The sequence below is a fragment of the Hyalella azteca genome, unplaced genomic scaffold, assembly GCF_000764305.2.
Source record: "Hyalella azteca isolate HAZT.00-mixed unplaced genomic scaffold, Hazt_2.0.2 contig13376, whole genome shotgun sequence".
Lineage (NCBI taxonomy): Eukaryota > Metazoa > Arthropoda > Malacostraca > Amphipoda > Hyalellidae > Hyalella > Hyalella azteca.
Genome location: NW_025943300.1, coordinates 100,185 through 117,825, shown reverse-complemented (window position 1 = coordinate 117,825; position 17,641 = coordinate 100,185).

Genomic DNA, 17,641 nt, shown 5'->3' with positions numbered 1-17,641 from the left:
AGGGAGGGTGGTGAGAGGGAGAGTGGGGAGAGGGAGAGTGGTGAGAGGGAGAATAGGGAGAGAGACAGTCTTCGTGATCATGTCTAACTTATTAGTTCACAGCTAATACCTAGCTAGAATTACTGAATGACTTCCCGTGAATTCATTTGTTCATTTATAGCTTTGTCATTAAATAATGCTCGTGCTTTCAACCCGAATTTTATTTCCTATTTCTACAGTGAAACGTCCACGGATTTTATAAGATAAAGCTATCTCCGTAACATGTTGCCCGCTTTCCCGCTACACCATAACAGTTGCATTTAATTGCATGAACAGTGAGAGATGGTGATGGTGAAGCGCTTGATGGTGAAGGGAGATCCCCCCAAATCACTCTCATTAATTTTTTCTCATTAATTGAATACTATCATTATTTTCAGAGAACATTTTTTGTTGTTTTCAGCGAGAATACTCTGGATATTTTTTTTAAAATGAAAACAGGGCCTTCCATGCAATGAGAATTTGTATCATGAACGCAGCGTGTGTTAATAATAAAACTTTGCTAAAAACCTCGAAATTAAAAACTACTCCCTGTCAGACTCGACCAAAAAGGCTCATAAGTCGCTGACGAGAAATTAAAGCAGAAAATAGTCGCAAGTGGAAAACATTAAAGTGTTCGCTGGAAGAAATTTCGCAAATTAGGCCGTTTTGTGAGCTGGATGGACATTGGCTTGGCTGCTGGGAAGGCAATAAATTTCCCCTACAAATGTCAAGCTTTTAAAGGGAAATTAGGCAGGCACGACTAGCTTCAAATTTGTGCGCCGTCCGCCAAGTGCAATTAATGAAACTTTGTGGAAGAAAAGCTTCTGTTGAAATGTAAATTCTGCGCAACGGAAACTACAGTAGGAGTAAAAATTTTATTGAAAAATGAGTTCTTGTGACGTGAAGTTTTGCATGAATATAATTTTTTTGTGTTGATGATCAGTAATAATAGATTAAGTGTGTGAGAGGACATTGTGGCACAGTGGAACAACGACTGTGCAATTTTTCTTGTCAGGACAAGCTATATTATGTGAAACTATTGGCATAAGAAATTACTGTAAAAATAAAATCATACATCTGAATATTTTGATTCTAGATGCTCACACTTAAAAGTTAAATATACCAACGTTGCTTATATTAGAACAGGAGAAATCTTAAAAGATCCTATATAATTGTAATTTTATTCAAACGTTGACTATTTACTATGTGCTTCTTTCTCACACCCAGCCTATAGTAAACATTCTATCCAAATTAGTACTTCGCCATTGATTTTCAGTAGTGCTTTGCAAAATTCTTCTGCACTTAAATATTTAGCATCTAATTCGAATTAAGAATTTCATTCTGAGTTCATTCGCAATGCTGATCGTCTAGTGCGTTCTTGTGCGAGGTTTTGCCCAACACAATTGCTGTGCTCCAATGCATTTTCTGTGCGCTGGTATGGTATTATACGGAGATATTTTCGCAAAGAAACAGTCAAGTTGAAACCAATATATTGCATATTTTTGATAATCAATTTGATTTTATTCAATTAATTATTAAATAACGTTATTGATGTGACCTGTGGTACTCATAGTTTTAGCTGACCAATGACTAATTAGCTATTCTTCGCTTACGACTTCCTCTTTTTGCCATATTAATACAAAAGAGGAACTCGGTTCCTAAAATAATTTAAATCTTCAAGAACAAATCTCCTATCGGAGGAACTTCGTAAAAATGTTTTTATCTTTCCTTGACCCGCTCGTAACGGGGTCTTGAATGATTATAAGTATGCCGTACTTGGAATTAATTTCGAATTTATGCCGTTAAAATTCATATCAATTCACATTGAAAGCTTGATTTTGATCTTTGAAAATTCACAGAACCGGAAAAAATTGCAGGAAAAATTTCTGCAGTTGTTATAATTTTGAGAAAATCAAAGGAAATTTGTCGGTGACTCTGAGCTTTGTAGCATTGAAATACCGACATCAAATTGGGAATTTTAGAAAATTTTCGTGGTTTCCGGGCCGGAAAGTTTTGTTGATGTTTGTGTGAACTTTGTGTGCGTGTGTTTGTGAAATTTTAGGTTTGTGTAAGGACTTTTTCAACAAATGCGCACGTTTCGTGGGTAATAAATTACTTTGCAATGCAATGAAAATTAGAGAGCTCCACTCTGATGGTGAAAATAAAATTTAAATTTTTAGAATTATTTTATATACGTTATTTTGTGAGAGAAATTCAATGTAGGTAATAGATAAGAAGTTTCATTTATTTTTTATTTATACCCAAGCTAGTACCTAAAATTTGTAAAGTTATCACCCGGAATTGGAATGAAATTTTACTAGAATTTTTCCATTGGATGAGTCAGTAATAATGTCATCGAGAAAACTAAGGTGAGAATGAATTCAATAATTCGTATGTTATTACACATTATTCGCTAATCTTATTTCAACAATAGAGTCCAATAAATGGCTGTAAAATAAGTTTTGATGAAATATGCCGTAAATATAGCTGATTTGATTATGACTTTCTAACCTAAAAAAGTTAACACGTTCGATTAAATTGAATGCCAAGTTGACTTAAACGTTCTCAATTGAAGAATATGAAATGAAGACAACGAACTTTAATTAAGTTTCCTTGAAATGTAAATTTAGGGTTTGAATATCACACCATCTATTCAAAATTTAGCAAAAAGCGAAAAAATTCGGAAATTCTTCAGTGAATTTAATAATAATTCAATGCATTGAAAAAATTCTAGATGTAAACATAAACATTTCAGAGTTTCTACGAAGTTGAAAAAAAGAATCGAAACAATGGTTAATCAAATTATTTTTCCAAATTAATCGATAAATATTATTATAGCGATGAATTTTTAATTAAAGGTTATGCAGTAGAAATTGTTGGGCAGGGTGAAAAGTCTCGAAATTGGTACTGTAGAAATTGAAAAAATTGTTTGGATATTCAGACGAAAAATACAGAAAATGACGTTTTTTATGCAAATTTGAATAATTTTGCTGAATACAGGACGCTTATATTGGATGGCCTAACAATTCTTAGGAAGAATAAGCGTTACGAGTATAAGATGATTTGAGAATTATAATTATAATTATTATAGTAGAGTATAAAGTAAAAAATTAGACTAATCCTAAGTTATACATAAAAACACGTATGATTTGAACACGTCACATACAAGTCAAACAAATGGGGCAATTAAAATGGCTTGGGTAATAAACACGTAAATTAAAACACGTAACAAACAAACGCGTATGATTTGCACACGTATGATTGGAAAAAAATGGCACGAATATATAAAAAATTATGCAGAAGGACGAAGAAGTAATCAAAAAATATTTCAGGGAGACTAACTATAACCTGATAGCGGTCTTCAAAAGAGTCCAGTCACGCTCGGGCCAAAGCTTTCTATCTCTGCGGGAACGATGCGTTATCCTGCAAATGGTAGGATCACTGCCATGATCCTTATAGATCATCGGCTCAGTCTGATCGTCTGATTATAAAACCCAATTGTCCACGAGATCTTTGATTATAGGTGATTTCGGTCATAACAGAACCTTATGTAATTTTAGGGACGTTGTATTTCAAGATTGCTGTATTTATTAGTTACTAAATTTTTTTTATTAATTAGAAATTTGTATTAAATTTTAAATAGAACCTCAGACTTCAATGGGGAATATCAAATATTGTTTATAAAAAAGGGATTTTCAATGAATTATAATCAGCATAAGACTGTAACCGATCAGTTAAACGAACTGATGAGAAATGTATTGATTAAATCTTAAACTGATAATGGACATGTTCGAAAAGTTTCATTAGTAATATAGTAAATTTTAACACGATTTTCTTATATAGTAAATTTAATGATATTTAACTCAAGCAAAAAAATCGGAAAACATGTAACTAACCAATACACCCCAGCACTGCCATTCAAATGTTCTATTTTATAGGTCAATTGGAGGTTACTTATCAAACTTGTCAGACCGATAAACCGATTAGAGTTGAGCTGAAGTAAATAGCTCCGATGTTACGTTATTGGGTTTCTTTTATCGCGCAAGCAATTGAACTTTTGTTGCTCTTCATGGTTTATGAGGCGCGCTCTGAATATCAAAGAGGCTCGTGAGGCTACTGAGCAAATCGTTCAACAATCTACGAAAGTTTGTTTGAAGATTTTGCTTATAAATGAACGCTGCCTCTGAAGTTCGGACGGTGAGTAAACGGTTAACGGTAAACGTTAAACAGTGAACGGTGAACGGTGAAACTATAAATGAACGGTGCCCCCATCAGCGGCCATCTGATGGCCGCTGATAAGGTATCCATGATACTTATAATGTTTGAGATTATCTAGAAGATGAACATATTACAGACTCTTGCAGTAATATATACATACTTATAGTGTGGAATAAGGAAAGTGGGCTGGTATTAACGTTCATAAAAAGATCTCCTAGTTACACGTGAATGAATTTGAATTAATACATCATGGGAAGTTATTACACCCGTAAAAAATCCGAATGGGTTAACGCAACATTTCCGAAAAAAAAGGGACATTTCCATCGTTCAATAATTTCGTGTGCCTAAGTAAAGCAAACAAATTTTTAAAATTTTTACTTGAGAAAGAACGGGGTTTACTTTTATTAAAACGTAAAAAAATAATTTCCTGGAGAATATCGATAAACCAAGAAGCATACTTTGTAAAAATTAATAAACGCTAAATTTAAATTTCATTACCTAAATTGATCAGTTAAAATTTAATCTCATTACACTTCTGTTTACTTCTTAATTTAATTTAATTTATAATGTTACTGCGAAAGAAAATTGATTCAACATTATAGAAAAGATCCCAATTTATATTGCCTTCCAATTGACGTGTGTAAAAAATTAATATCTCTTACTGTGAAAATATAAACTATACGACTTTTGTAACAAAACATATACAAAAAATGAAAAAACTCAAAGTATCTTATTAATTTCCTAAAAAGTATTCCAACTCTGAAAATTTCTTCATATCTCAAATCTGTAGGTTTGTTTCTGTATTATATTTGGACTTTGTGATAAACTAATTTTCCACTTCTATAATGAAGGCCTCCTCATCAGCCTTTCATTAACCTCACCCTTCATTCCTCAATTCCTTCAGTTCGTGACTTTATGCAGCCGTATTCCCGTATACAAAAACGTAGGCACGTCTCCCCGACACAACAAGAAAATTCTCGCGCTTGTGAGTGTCTGAATTACAACTGCATTTTCTTGACAACAATTTTGCAGAAGCAAGCATTTGCGAGCGTGAAATTTAACTTGAGCGTCAGTAAAATAAATTTTAAGCAGTGAATATTTTTGCTCGAAAAATAACTTCGTGTCTTCAAGAGTTTTTTTTCGACGACTTGTTAAAATTAAGATTAGCTTCTTCCTTCTTCAAGATTAGTTTCTTTGCTTCTTTTGCTTCCCCACGGCCTTAATATCCGGAAATTGTCTTCCCATATAAATAATAATTAAAATAAATATTAACATATTAATTTTATACATTCTATCTGTAGCGACCATGTTTATATATTTCCTCCAGTTACCCCCGCAACTCATTTTCTAGGAACGTTGCTAGCCTAGTGAATTCTAGCAGAGTTACCCATCAACTCTAACTCAATATTATTATCCATATTATTGCCTTAAGCATAACAATTAGTTATCAACTGCGATTGGAATACTGTTAAATATGAATTATCTATTTATTTATAATATTAGCTCCGACCTAGGACATTGCAACATTAAGTAACTCTAGTAGTCATAATCATTTACAAATCTGTAATACAGCGCGTAACCTGGTCTCCAGACCTAGTTCCAGTAAATGAGGAGAACTCTTACTGTGTTTCATTCCCAAATACGAAACACAATTGTAAGACGCTAGCGCAGTCTGGTCTCTGACTTACACGCCTTAGCCGAACCACAGGGCGTTTGGTACAACCAAACGTTTGGCACGAGTCACAGACCTTAAGGGGCTCAATACCGCGCTGCTAGCATTCCCACGTCTTACATATCTAAGGCTTTTAAATTAGGCGAATAAAGTTCAGGCGAATTTTCGTTTATTTCTTTCGTGAACAATTCAGAAATGAACTGACAAAATAGATAAATAAATGAATTACATAATCGACGATGATATGTCCAACACGAAAACAAAACGATCACAAGAATGTTAAGTTAAGAAAGATAGAGTTAACATATTTAATTACTAACTATTTCAACAAGTAATTGAGAAAAGAGCTATGAAAAATATATAGAATAATAACAAAAATTTCCCTTGTTTCTGTTCCCTGAATCTAAAATTTTATGGTGAATGTTAGATCTGACATGTGAATGATGAAAGCAGATTAATATTAGTGGAAGAAAAAGAAACCAAAAAACTCTCTTTATAATCTAAAATATTGAAATGAAATAAAAAATTTTAAACCGGCCTACAATGAAACGAAATATCTCGTAAATACATCATTAAATTATAAAAAAAACATAACTCAGTACTCACTGCAGTGAGTGACAGAGAGCGCGTTTTCTCGTCGACGAAAACGTGAAGTCACGGGCGGACAGACAGACGGACATGGCGAGCAGCAAAAAACGATGGTGTTTAACATGATATAAAAAATTCGCCAGAAGAAAAACAATATAACTGATCTTCCACTCACGAAAATATGAAATGTGCTTATGTGGCTGTCTTCAAGTAGGTGGCAAAATACTCTTCCTTGAAGAGTAACTTGTAAAAGACTTCCACATTCCTGGAATGTGAGGCCAAAATTTGTACTGCTCGTAAAACAAGGCAAGCTAAAATGAACTTGAAGGTAAATATCACGTTTTCGACCTTTATTACTATACGTAATAAATAAAAAAATTTTTGAACGGAAGAAATATGTTTAGATTTCTTAATAGAAATAATTGTTTTGCCGAATGATGTTGAGAAATTAAATTAAAATTTAAAAGTATGATTTATTATTTATCTGAATACCATTTTTATTGCCTCTCATCTTAGAAAAATTATTGATAATCATGGCATCAACTTTTTTTCTCTAAGTGAATAGCGCTTTCGAGTTTTTGCGACTTGTAAAGTTTCATAAGATGTGACAGGGAAACTCGAGCTCTTCTATAAGTACTCGCTGGACAATAAGATATCTTTGTTAGGACCTCATAAGATATTTTTGTTATAAGAAGATTGCTGTCAACAGCAACGATTATGAGACGGCAGTTTTAAGAAGCTGCAAATATGTTGAGCAGGTGCTATTATGAGACGACTTTTTCAGCAACAATGATTATGAGCAGCTGTGCTGAGAAGCAACACTAATTTGAGAAGAATTTTTAGAGCATTTTCTCATTTATGGAAAAAGGCGCTGTTGTGCTTACCATGTCCGTCTGTCTGTCCGTCCGTGACTTCACGTTTTCGTCGACGAGACAATGAGCTCTCTGTTACTCACTGCTGTGAGTACTGAGTTATATTTTTTAGGAGTAACGATTATGATGAGTTTCCTTTAGCAGCAACGATTATGATGAGTTTTTTAGCAACAACGATTATGATGAGTTTTTTAGCAGTAACGATTATGACGAGTCTGTTCATAAGAGCAACGATTAGAAAGAATCTGTTTTGAGCAGCAACGATTGTGGAGTTTGTTCTAAACAGCAACGAATACGACGACGAGTCTGTATTGAACATCAACGAGTATGACGATATAACGAGTCTGTTCTGAACAGCAACGATTAGGAAGAATCTGTTTTAAGCAGAAACGATTGTAATGAATCTGTTTTGAACAGCCACGATTATTTGTTTCCTACGAGAAAAGCAGCAATCGCGATAAGACTGTTTTGGACCATCAGCGATAATAATTACTAGTAAAACATAGTTTCTAAAGCCATAGCTGGGAGGAATTTTTGATCGGCAGCAATTTCCTGTTATATGGGGAGAGGTTTCCAAACCCAATTATCTCCTAAACTATATGTAATTTTACCCTTAAACAGTCAAACGGCAACAATAAAATTTGTCTCTACTGTAAGTTCAGCACGTGTTAATATACAGTCTGACCGCTTTGACATGACCGCAACAAGGCGCAACTATGCGCGATCTTCAACAAACGTTTTGTTTATTTGTTTACATTACGATGTTTATGTTTTTTCTGCAAGATATTTGTGGCGGAAACGGTAAAGCAATGCGGATTGCGGAAGTTGAAAATTTTATGAAATGACATGTTTGCGAAGTGCAAACCGCGATTTTTTAATCAAACAAAAATTTATGACATTCGAGCCGCGAGATTTCATACCTACTGAAATTATATGATATTAGAGCCATAGTGGCAAACCAGAGCTTTTTTGGAATCAGTTCATTTTTAATTTCCTCAAAAACTCAGGATTTAAACTGATATCTTAAGTATGATAATGCTGGTATCCATGATACTTTACTGGTCTACTTATAGGACTCAAAAATGAACTTGAGGGAGAGTCTAAAAAAATCTATCCTTTGTCACTATGATTATAGCCATGATATTTCAGACAAAAATAGGACTTTTCCAGACTAGGTCTTGAGGAAGTCTAAAAAACTCTCTGCTCAGCCACTATGGCAAATACGAAATACCTAGAGCAAACAGCAAAGGAGCCGGCGTCCGTGTCTGAATCAGACACCGACGCACTGCCTCATTTACTGATTTAGGCCGCTTCCGGGCCCCGAAGACGCATCGGCATCCTTGAGCAGTTGAGACAAGGAGTTTCGAACTTTTGTTCACCACTCCTATCTATCTATACTAAAGAAATTAAATATGTTACTAAATATACGGTATGTAGGTACATGGAAATTGCACAGTCAGACTGTCAGGCACAGAGCGAAGTGACTTACGTCTTTCCCCCACTGCAGCTCGAACCGGAATCTAATGCGTGGTAATTTGCAAGTCGTAACCTACCCTCTGTGCTCTGGGCTCTGGCCTCGGTGCTCGGTACTGACTCAAACACGGACCCGGACCAAGTGATTAAAACCCTTACTCCGACCAGTGCGCCGGACCACAGCAGGTCGTCCGAAAAATAAAAGGCTGCAAATCATGTGAAACGAATGTGTGAGACGTTGAGAAAAATGAAAATTTTACAAATATGATTTTCAATTTTAGTTGTAAAAATTTGGTCTGACCAGCACATTTGGGTGTGAGAAAATAAGAAACGTACATAATACGATTGGGGGTAATTGATAGAGAATGGTCTGAAACGTCCATATAACATGAAACATTTTTATCTAATTTTTTCTTCAAAATAAAAAAATTTTCATATCAGGTCCGCATCCATTCGCAAATTTCATATCAGGTCCGTATTTCATATCAAGTCCGCAAGTGTGGTATGCATGAAGCATTGATGAGCCAAAGGCCCGCTGGGCCAGAGGACGAATGGGTGGTGACAGTACGGGGTGCGATTGGGATAGAGTGGGATGAAAAAGAGTGGAAAAGAGAAATAAATAAGCGAGTGAAAGACTATGGGCTGAAGGTTTGAAAGCAAGGAATGGAGGGATAGGACAGTAAGACTGTATCAGATGAAAGCCCAGGTGGCCCAGTGGATAAAGTTCAGAGTACCAAGATTGGCGCAGAGAGGCGCGGGTTCGATCCCAGCTCTGTGCGCCAGTTTCTGGTCAGAATCGGTGAGGAGGCCGGGCGGTTAAGCACAGCAGAATTGTAGCAGTGAGATGCGAGTTCGAGACCGCAAAATGCTGTGACTGTTCTGCGACGTTCAGAATCGGCGACAGGCCTACGGCCTACTAAACGCTGCAACCGCTATTATTATTATTATAAAGCGATGCCAAAATATGAATGTATGTATGATGGTAGTAGAGGTGGGGACCTTCTGCTTTGTGTTAGGGCAGGGGCGCTAGGTGTGAATGGTCGTACATACAGGTGGAATGAGAGGAGGGAAGATAAATGTTTTATGTGTGATGTGGATGAGAAGGAAACTGTGGAGTACCTTATGAAATGTGGGGCGTATGAGAGAGAGCGTCAGTCTACGATGGAGGTGATTCTGAATGAGGGAGGTGAGATTCACGAAGTGGGGCATGAGAGAACAAGCGAAGAGTGAATGGAACTACAGTAATTACGGGTCTGTCTGAGGGAGCAACTGCGGCTATGTTTGAGAGTGAAAAGAGATATTTGGTAAACGTGTGGAGGATGAGGGAGAGGAGGAGGATGATATGAGTGGGGTCTTGAGGAATGGAGGGTTGAATGAGAGGAGGGTGGGAAGACATATGTGACCGTGCCGAATTGTTTTAGCACGTTGTTTTGTTTTTTTTTTACGATGTTGTGTAATGAAATTGTCGAGTTTTTTCGGGGACTGTTGTGAATTATGTTTAATTGAACTTTTTGTTAACATGCAAGTGTGAATTTTTAATTTTTTGATGCTAGTAAAAGTTTTTAAGCAGCGTGTATGACCGATTTAAAGGTCGTGACCGGAGGTCACCACGCACCCCAATACCGATTCCAGTCCCTTCTTTGTGATATTTGATATCTATATTCTATTCGTAACGGGACTTGTCAAAGACTTACTATAGTATTGTGTAATAAACTGGGCAATTAAATCAAGTTTAAACTGTTTGGAAGTCATTCTGTGAATGCATTTTGTTAATTTTAACATTTTACTTTGAAATTGATTCCAATTATCATATGTCTCGCTGTTGTCTGATGTCCTGTCAGAATTTCATATTCACTGCATACGGTGCTTTATCTATTTTTCGCTCATATATATATATATATAGTTGAAAGCAGTCACTGCTTGTTTCATTTTCATACATGGATTTATTTAAACGAATAAACCTTCAAATCGGGCTCGCCGAGTAACCGCGTTCCCACGTTGCTACGCCGCCATGTTTGTTGCACACTCGCGCCTTACCATAATCTTTCGTTCCTACACGTTAGGATGTTTTGGTGGCAATTGAGAAAGAAAGAGCAAAGCAGAAAGGGATAAGCAATTGTCAAAAACTCCTTTCTTCAGCGAGAAACCGGTATTTAAAATTTTGTTCGACGTTAACCCCACAAAGTGCCAGCAATTGAAGCAGTTGTGTGCAGATTTTGCAAGCCTTCCTCCCGTTCACACGGTGATTTACTAAACTATTTGGTGCCAGCCAATACACCTAGCAATAATTCAAGGAATACAAGCAGAGGTGGGCAGTAGCGCGCTACATGTAGCGGTAGCGGTAGCGGCGCTACATTTAAGGCAATGTAGCGGTAGCGCCCGCTACATTTTTAAGTAGCGATACAAGGTTTTGCCGCTACAGCGCTACCGCTACATTTATAGATAAAATCTTTAACTTTTACTTAATAGTATTAAATATTGTTTAAAAACCAGCATGATACATACATAATAAAAATTACAGAATAAAACTGTACGAAAGATTTCGGTGTAATGTTGTCAGCCTCAGCCTGTTACTAGTGTCAACATGTTAGTTGTTACTTGTTAAGTTGTTACCAGTTACCACTTACAGGTATTTTTTCATGTTTCAGTTTGCTTACAGTTATTTTTTACACAGTTATTTTTTACACAGTTATTTTTATGTTTCACCTTCCCTACATGGATGTCTACTTTAATCTACCAATCTCAAAAATAATCTACGTATATATACAAATCCATATAGACATCCATGTAGGGAAGGTAAAACATAAAAATAGCTGTAACTTTTATTTATTGTACCTAACCCGTAATAGTTCGGTTAGGTTAATTGCAATAAAGTTGCATTAATTATGGTCTATATAATATTCTTGCAGAAGCCTTTTCTCATATGTTTTGAAAATATTTTATTATCATTAAATGGTAATGAGTAAATCCCAATAGCAGAACAATAAATATTTAGAGAATTCCAATAATTTTTCCATTGTAGCGGCTAATTTAGTGGCGCTACATTTTACTGTAGCGGTAGCGCTCGCTACAATCTGGTGGGTGTAGCGGTAGCGCCCGCTACATTTAGAGCATGTAGCGGTAGCGGCCGCTACATTTCAAAGAAGCGCTGCCCAGCTCTGAATACAAGACGCTTGAAGCTTTCCAGCAATTTTTGGATGGATGGGTGCAGGAGATATACACCCACAAACCAGCCAACTGCAACAACACGGTCATTGCTGCCAAGGTGAGGATAATGGATCATGGCAATTTAATCTGATCTGTAATATTACTTTTTATTCTTACTTATGTAGCTTATCTATATAGTGGCAAGTAACAGATTTTGCCCCAAGAAAATATATAGTATCGTGTATCATAAATATTCACGGCTGGTAAACTGATATACGAGTAAACTGATACGATATACACGGCATCCACGGCTGGTAAACTGAAGAAACGCATTCCATTGTCCAGCTTTCTGTTTAAATAGTCGTGAGTACGACTAATGCATCCAAAAACAGCGTAGTAGCGTCCATCTCTAAATAAAAACTTCAAAAATAGACAAGCGCAGTAGATTGAAAGCGTAGGCAAAAGCTAGACCATGCAACAAACTTGGCGGTCGATCCCACAGTGCATCTCGCGACTCGGTACCGTGACGTCATCCTTTCGAAGCCGACGTATAGTTGAGTGCTACTGCCGCGAACAGATGGCTAGCATGCAGAAAATAGAGATGAAAAAATCTTTATTCCGGCATTGACATTTACAAACATCGATTTATTAATAAAAAGAATTTACAATGAAGTTTGCTCATGTTCCAATATGTCCTGTTACTATCGTCTGTACCATAGGAGATTATGAGACGATAAGTAAATGAGTTGCAGTAGTATGAGACGACGATCATATTCTAGCTAGAAAATAGGAGATTATAATAATTACGCCAGCAAACGGAGCAGGAGACGATACAAACTCTTATTCAAGAAAACGAGAAACTACGTACACAACTAACATAAAGGCAAACAAATTGAAGTATGAGATGATAAGTGTCGTTTTCAAGGTAATGGAATCTGTTGTGAGTGATAGGATTATCGATCACTTGACTGTTTACCATCTCCTATCAGACTGTCAACATGGCTTTATTGCCGGTAGATCCTGCATCACCAACCTCTCGTCTACGTTGAACAGTTGGACTCGCCTGCTGGACGAAAGGGAGCCAGTGGATTCATTGTACCTCGATTTTGTCAAAGCATTTGACAGTGTTCCGCATGAGCGGCTGTTGTGTAAAGTGAAGTCTTTGGGAATTGAGGGAAACGTATTCCAATGGATCAGAGATTTTTTAGTAGGTAGACGACAACCTGGCAGTGTTAACGGAACCGTACCGGTGCGTATCAGACATGGCATCAGTGCGCAGTTGCGTGCCACAAGGAAGCGTGTCTTACACATTTATTTCATGTCTTGTGCCGCTGAATATTTATATCCTATGTTTAGTGGCACAAGACATTGGCCCACGAATTCGTCGCGCCTTCTTACATTGCGTACAGAAGTATCGTGGATACGTACATCGTTGAAAAGTTCCTCAAAAAGTTTTATGCACGATATAAATTTCGACCAAATAAACGAGATTCCCTTAATTTCGAGTGGAATAATTTCAGCAATGCAGTTCTGCAACGATACATTACAGCATTTGATTGTAGACCTTGCATGCTTCAATGATTATTGGACTAGCTTATTCTGCTGTGTAATGTTATTTTTTGAAATATAAAATAACTGACGTGTACCACTTTGCCCCATTGTCCCGCTGTATACTCCACTTACCTCTAAGCAAGAGTAAATCTAAAAAAATCGTTATAGAAGTTTTATGTTTTCTGGGCGTTTCAGAACTTTCTCTGTAGATTCGTCCAATAATTATTGAAAATTGCACTTTTCTTAGGCCCGAATACATGGGTCTGGGAGCCCTGACTGTGCCTTGGTCCGCCGGGCCTGACATGGATTTTTCTACGTAAATAGAAAGAAATTCGTTAAAACCCTTTTATGCTTTTGGGTGAAGTTTCATTTGAATGTGTTCAGTAATTTGTGAGACTCGGGAATATTAGGTGCGCTACTGTGCTTGCAAAAGTTAAGACAATTGCTGCATGACCGATAATAGAATCGTGCGACTGTCGCTATAGGACATATTTAAACGAAAAGGAATCGCAACTCTCGTGTCAATCATCCGAAGGGCATAAAAATTTGCCTCATCATTAACATTCTGTTTTTCAGCAAACTTATATCAAACTGCAAATAATTCAGATGCAATGCAGCTAAGTTTTAATTGTTCATGAAAATTATTCTAAACACTTATACAAAAAAGTTATTCATTCACTGAAGTCCCATGGTTATTCTGTGCACGCGGATAATTGTATCATTGCAAAACAAAATATCAATCGGCATGGGCGCTTTATTAGACTGGATGCTTTCCAACCGGCTCAAGCGTAATGTATCGCAGATATAATTTTTTCGCAACTGCTGGGTGCCAGCATCACCTTACGGCTGATCCTGTTCGCGTGGGCAACGAGTTCGTTATGTATGTCTTCCTTATTTCAAAACTTTGGCATTCAACCGGACTCGAAAATTTTTATGAACAGTGCATGTCACCACCGCTTGTTTTGGCGAGCTGCTTTGATTTCATGGTGTCAGCGGCTGTGTCTCGATTGTTCTTCATAACAAGATTGAACTGCGGAGATGCCAAACTCTATGGAATTCTAATCACAGCAATTAATATACTAGAATTCGTACAAAATGCTGCCCCGTGACTAGTGTGTGCCAAAACGACAATACCACCACATAAAACCGACATTGCAAAATGTTCATAAGCTGCATAACCATCCAGCAGCGTACGCAGTTCAATATCTCTGTTCTGTTGTTCCGTAGCCATGTTAGTCAAGCACCTCTCCATATCTCGCGGACGATTTGCAGTACGCGTCGGACGTATTCTAGAATTCGACTGCGTTCAATGTTCAACGGCATTGAGTCTAATTTTCAGGTCTTGTCCGCGAAGAAACGTCCACTCGGGTTGTGAGCAATTCAATTACGCACATTAATGAAATTCAAAAGTTGATATACTTATAGAGCACTAATCAAATTCTAATGCGCGTTTTTCTGCAAAAATTGAAATGCTCGTAATATCAACTCTGCAATTTATGATCGCTCTGCTCGATCAGCTAAATGCATCGTTACCTTTGACATCAATAAGATAGCTACAGGTTCAAAAATGTTCACCGATTATCCAACACCACGTAAACGCATAGGGTACTACATTCCAGAAATATCGAATCCGACCCGCAACTACTGAACACTACTCATACGTTAGGAGATTAGAAAACGATTGTGTCCCTAAATAAATCATTTTCACTTCGTGTGAACCCAAAGACTCATGCTGAATATAAAATCATGACCGATTCTAGAAGAAGAACGAATTACTTTTCGTATTGAAGCTTGACTGGCGCTGAATTCATGGACATATATGGTGCGTTATTAGCATGCAATGGTGTTTAATAAGCGAGCGAGTTGTCAGTGTAACAGAATTGACGACGTTTAGCTCATGCCTTCGCAAGGCACAACTTGGCTGCAGAAGCCCAATACGAGTTACGATTCAATCCAGTCCAATAATAAACTGATAATTATGAGACTCGCCAACATTTTAGTATTAGCATGAGTCTCGCATAAGTAAGGTCAAACAATGATTTTATAATTTATGATTCAAGCTAAACAGTTATTATGTACATCTAAATTTACGTGGCTGTGTTCTTTTAAAATTCTTTTATCTCTGTTGTTAATTGTAACATTTTCAGTTTTCTTTTTTCATATCTTGAAGCTTTGTACCGGATGAAAAAATGTATGTAGTCCATTCAACTTGTAGTCTTCTTAAATAATTCTGAATGTTTCATCTATGAAGCAACAACACTTAATCTCAAATCACGCATTATTATCAACCAAACCACCACGCGCTATCGTCTAACATGCGTTATTCTATTTTAATATTTCTTAGGTATTGGGTGAAGAAGCTATTTTTTTAAGGAGAGGGCAATTGCAGCATGACGAAGAAATTTGAAAATTGCTTCAAAGTTTCATGAAACCATTGCATATTTTAACAGCATATGCTCTTTGGCAGCGGGCTTGGTTAGCGTCCGTTCAACTCTCACAAAGCCGTCGGAATTATTCTTTCACGAAATTATATTTCAATCCTTCTTCGGCTTAGCCAATGACGTTTGCAGCGAAGTTTGGGGCCGAAAATATGTATTAATATTAACATTAAGACCCAATTATACGGTGTCTCTTTTGCTACTGGAAGGGAATTACTGGAACACTGCGGTTAAATTCGGTACCTCGGGAGACAATTGTAGCTCAAGCAATATTATTCACAAATCAATAATCGATTAAAGTCATTACATGATGACCAGCTGCTTTGAGGCTATTGCCAGCAGAGAGCACAAGCAAAGTGACCCATTTTATACGTTGCAGGCTGCAAGTTAACAGACAAAGTTACCATCAAGTTTTCCTAAACCTGTGTTTAAAACAGAACATTTTTCATTAAAACTTGTCTAACGGACACTTCATTTCTCTGCTTTGGCCAGAAAGTTCATGTATTCAGGTATAGCAGTTCTTGACGACCGCATTCCCAGCAAATGTAAATTTCAGGTTACAATTTGGTAACTATCGTGTCATCAATATTTGAGATATAAATTATCTCGGTTAAATAAGTTCAAATGTGCAATATTTAGCTCGGGGAAAAAGAAGATGGTGCTTGTCGTCATTGCGCCGCCGTTGTTCCGACCACCATCCCGCGTGCTACAATTTGGTATACACGATGAAAATAGTGTTAACTTCATCAAGTTTTTTTTCCAGATGCTGAGATAATTTGTACTAACCCACAATTACTTGTTGATGGTTGTGTGGGTTGTCCTCAAAATTCCCTTGACATCCAGACTGTTGATCATTATAGGAAATTTTGAAATTTCTTTGTACGTACATGGAATTTTTCATGTTCACGTTTAAGCCACGACAAAAAAAATGCATGGCCGTAATTCGTGATAATTTCGGGCGAGTCAAATTTTCGGCGGGTGTTTAGCACAAGGAAACGTTCACTCAATAGTAGGGAGCAATCGCAATACGTTAATAAGTGAAATTTATTACCTTGTTAATTAATGCCCATCAATCATCTTGTCTGCTGACATACTGAAGAGCGTCAGCCAGCGCAAATCCCGATAAGCATGCACGACCAATTTCCTTACTCTATCATATCTATCCAATATTAACCCTACCATGATATATCATATAGATAGCTCAAGGATTGAATGCATTAGAAATGCGCTTTTCTATCTCCTATTCGTGAATAATATACGTTTAAAAATTACTTTTTAAATACAACACTTCTAAAGAATCTAGTGTCTCCAATGTTACAGATGTATTATGAATTTCTCATTTTATTTTCGAATATTAAAAAAAAAATTCAATTTTTTAATCTATAAAATTATGTTTCAAATTATTTATTCTGTCAATTGATTCATGCATTGCCTCCGACTTCACACAAGTGTGCAAAATTTCAGATCAATTGGACAGGTAAAAGTGCGTCATATATATCAGTTATAAGATTTTTAGCTGACAAAATTATTTTTTCATTTTTTTAATATTGAAAAAAAATTCAATTTTTAAAAAACGTTTACTTTATCATTTGATTCATGCATTGTCTCCAACTTTACGCAAGTGTGCAAAATTTCATATCGATAGGATAAGTAGAAGTGTGTTA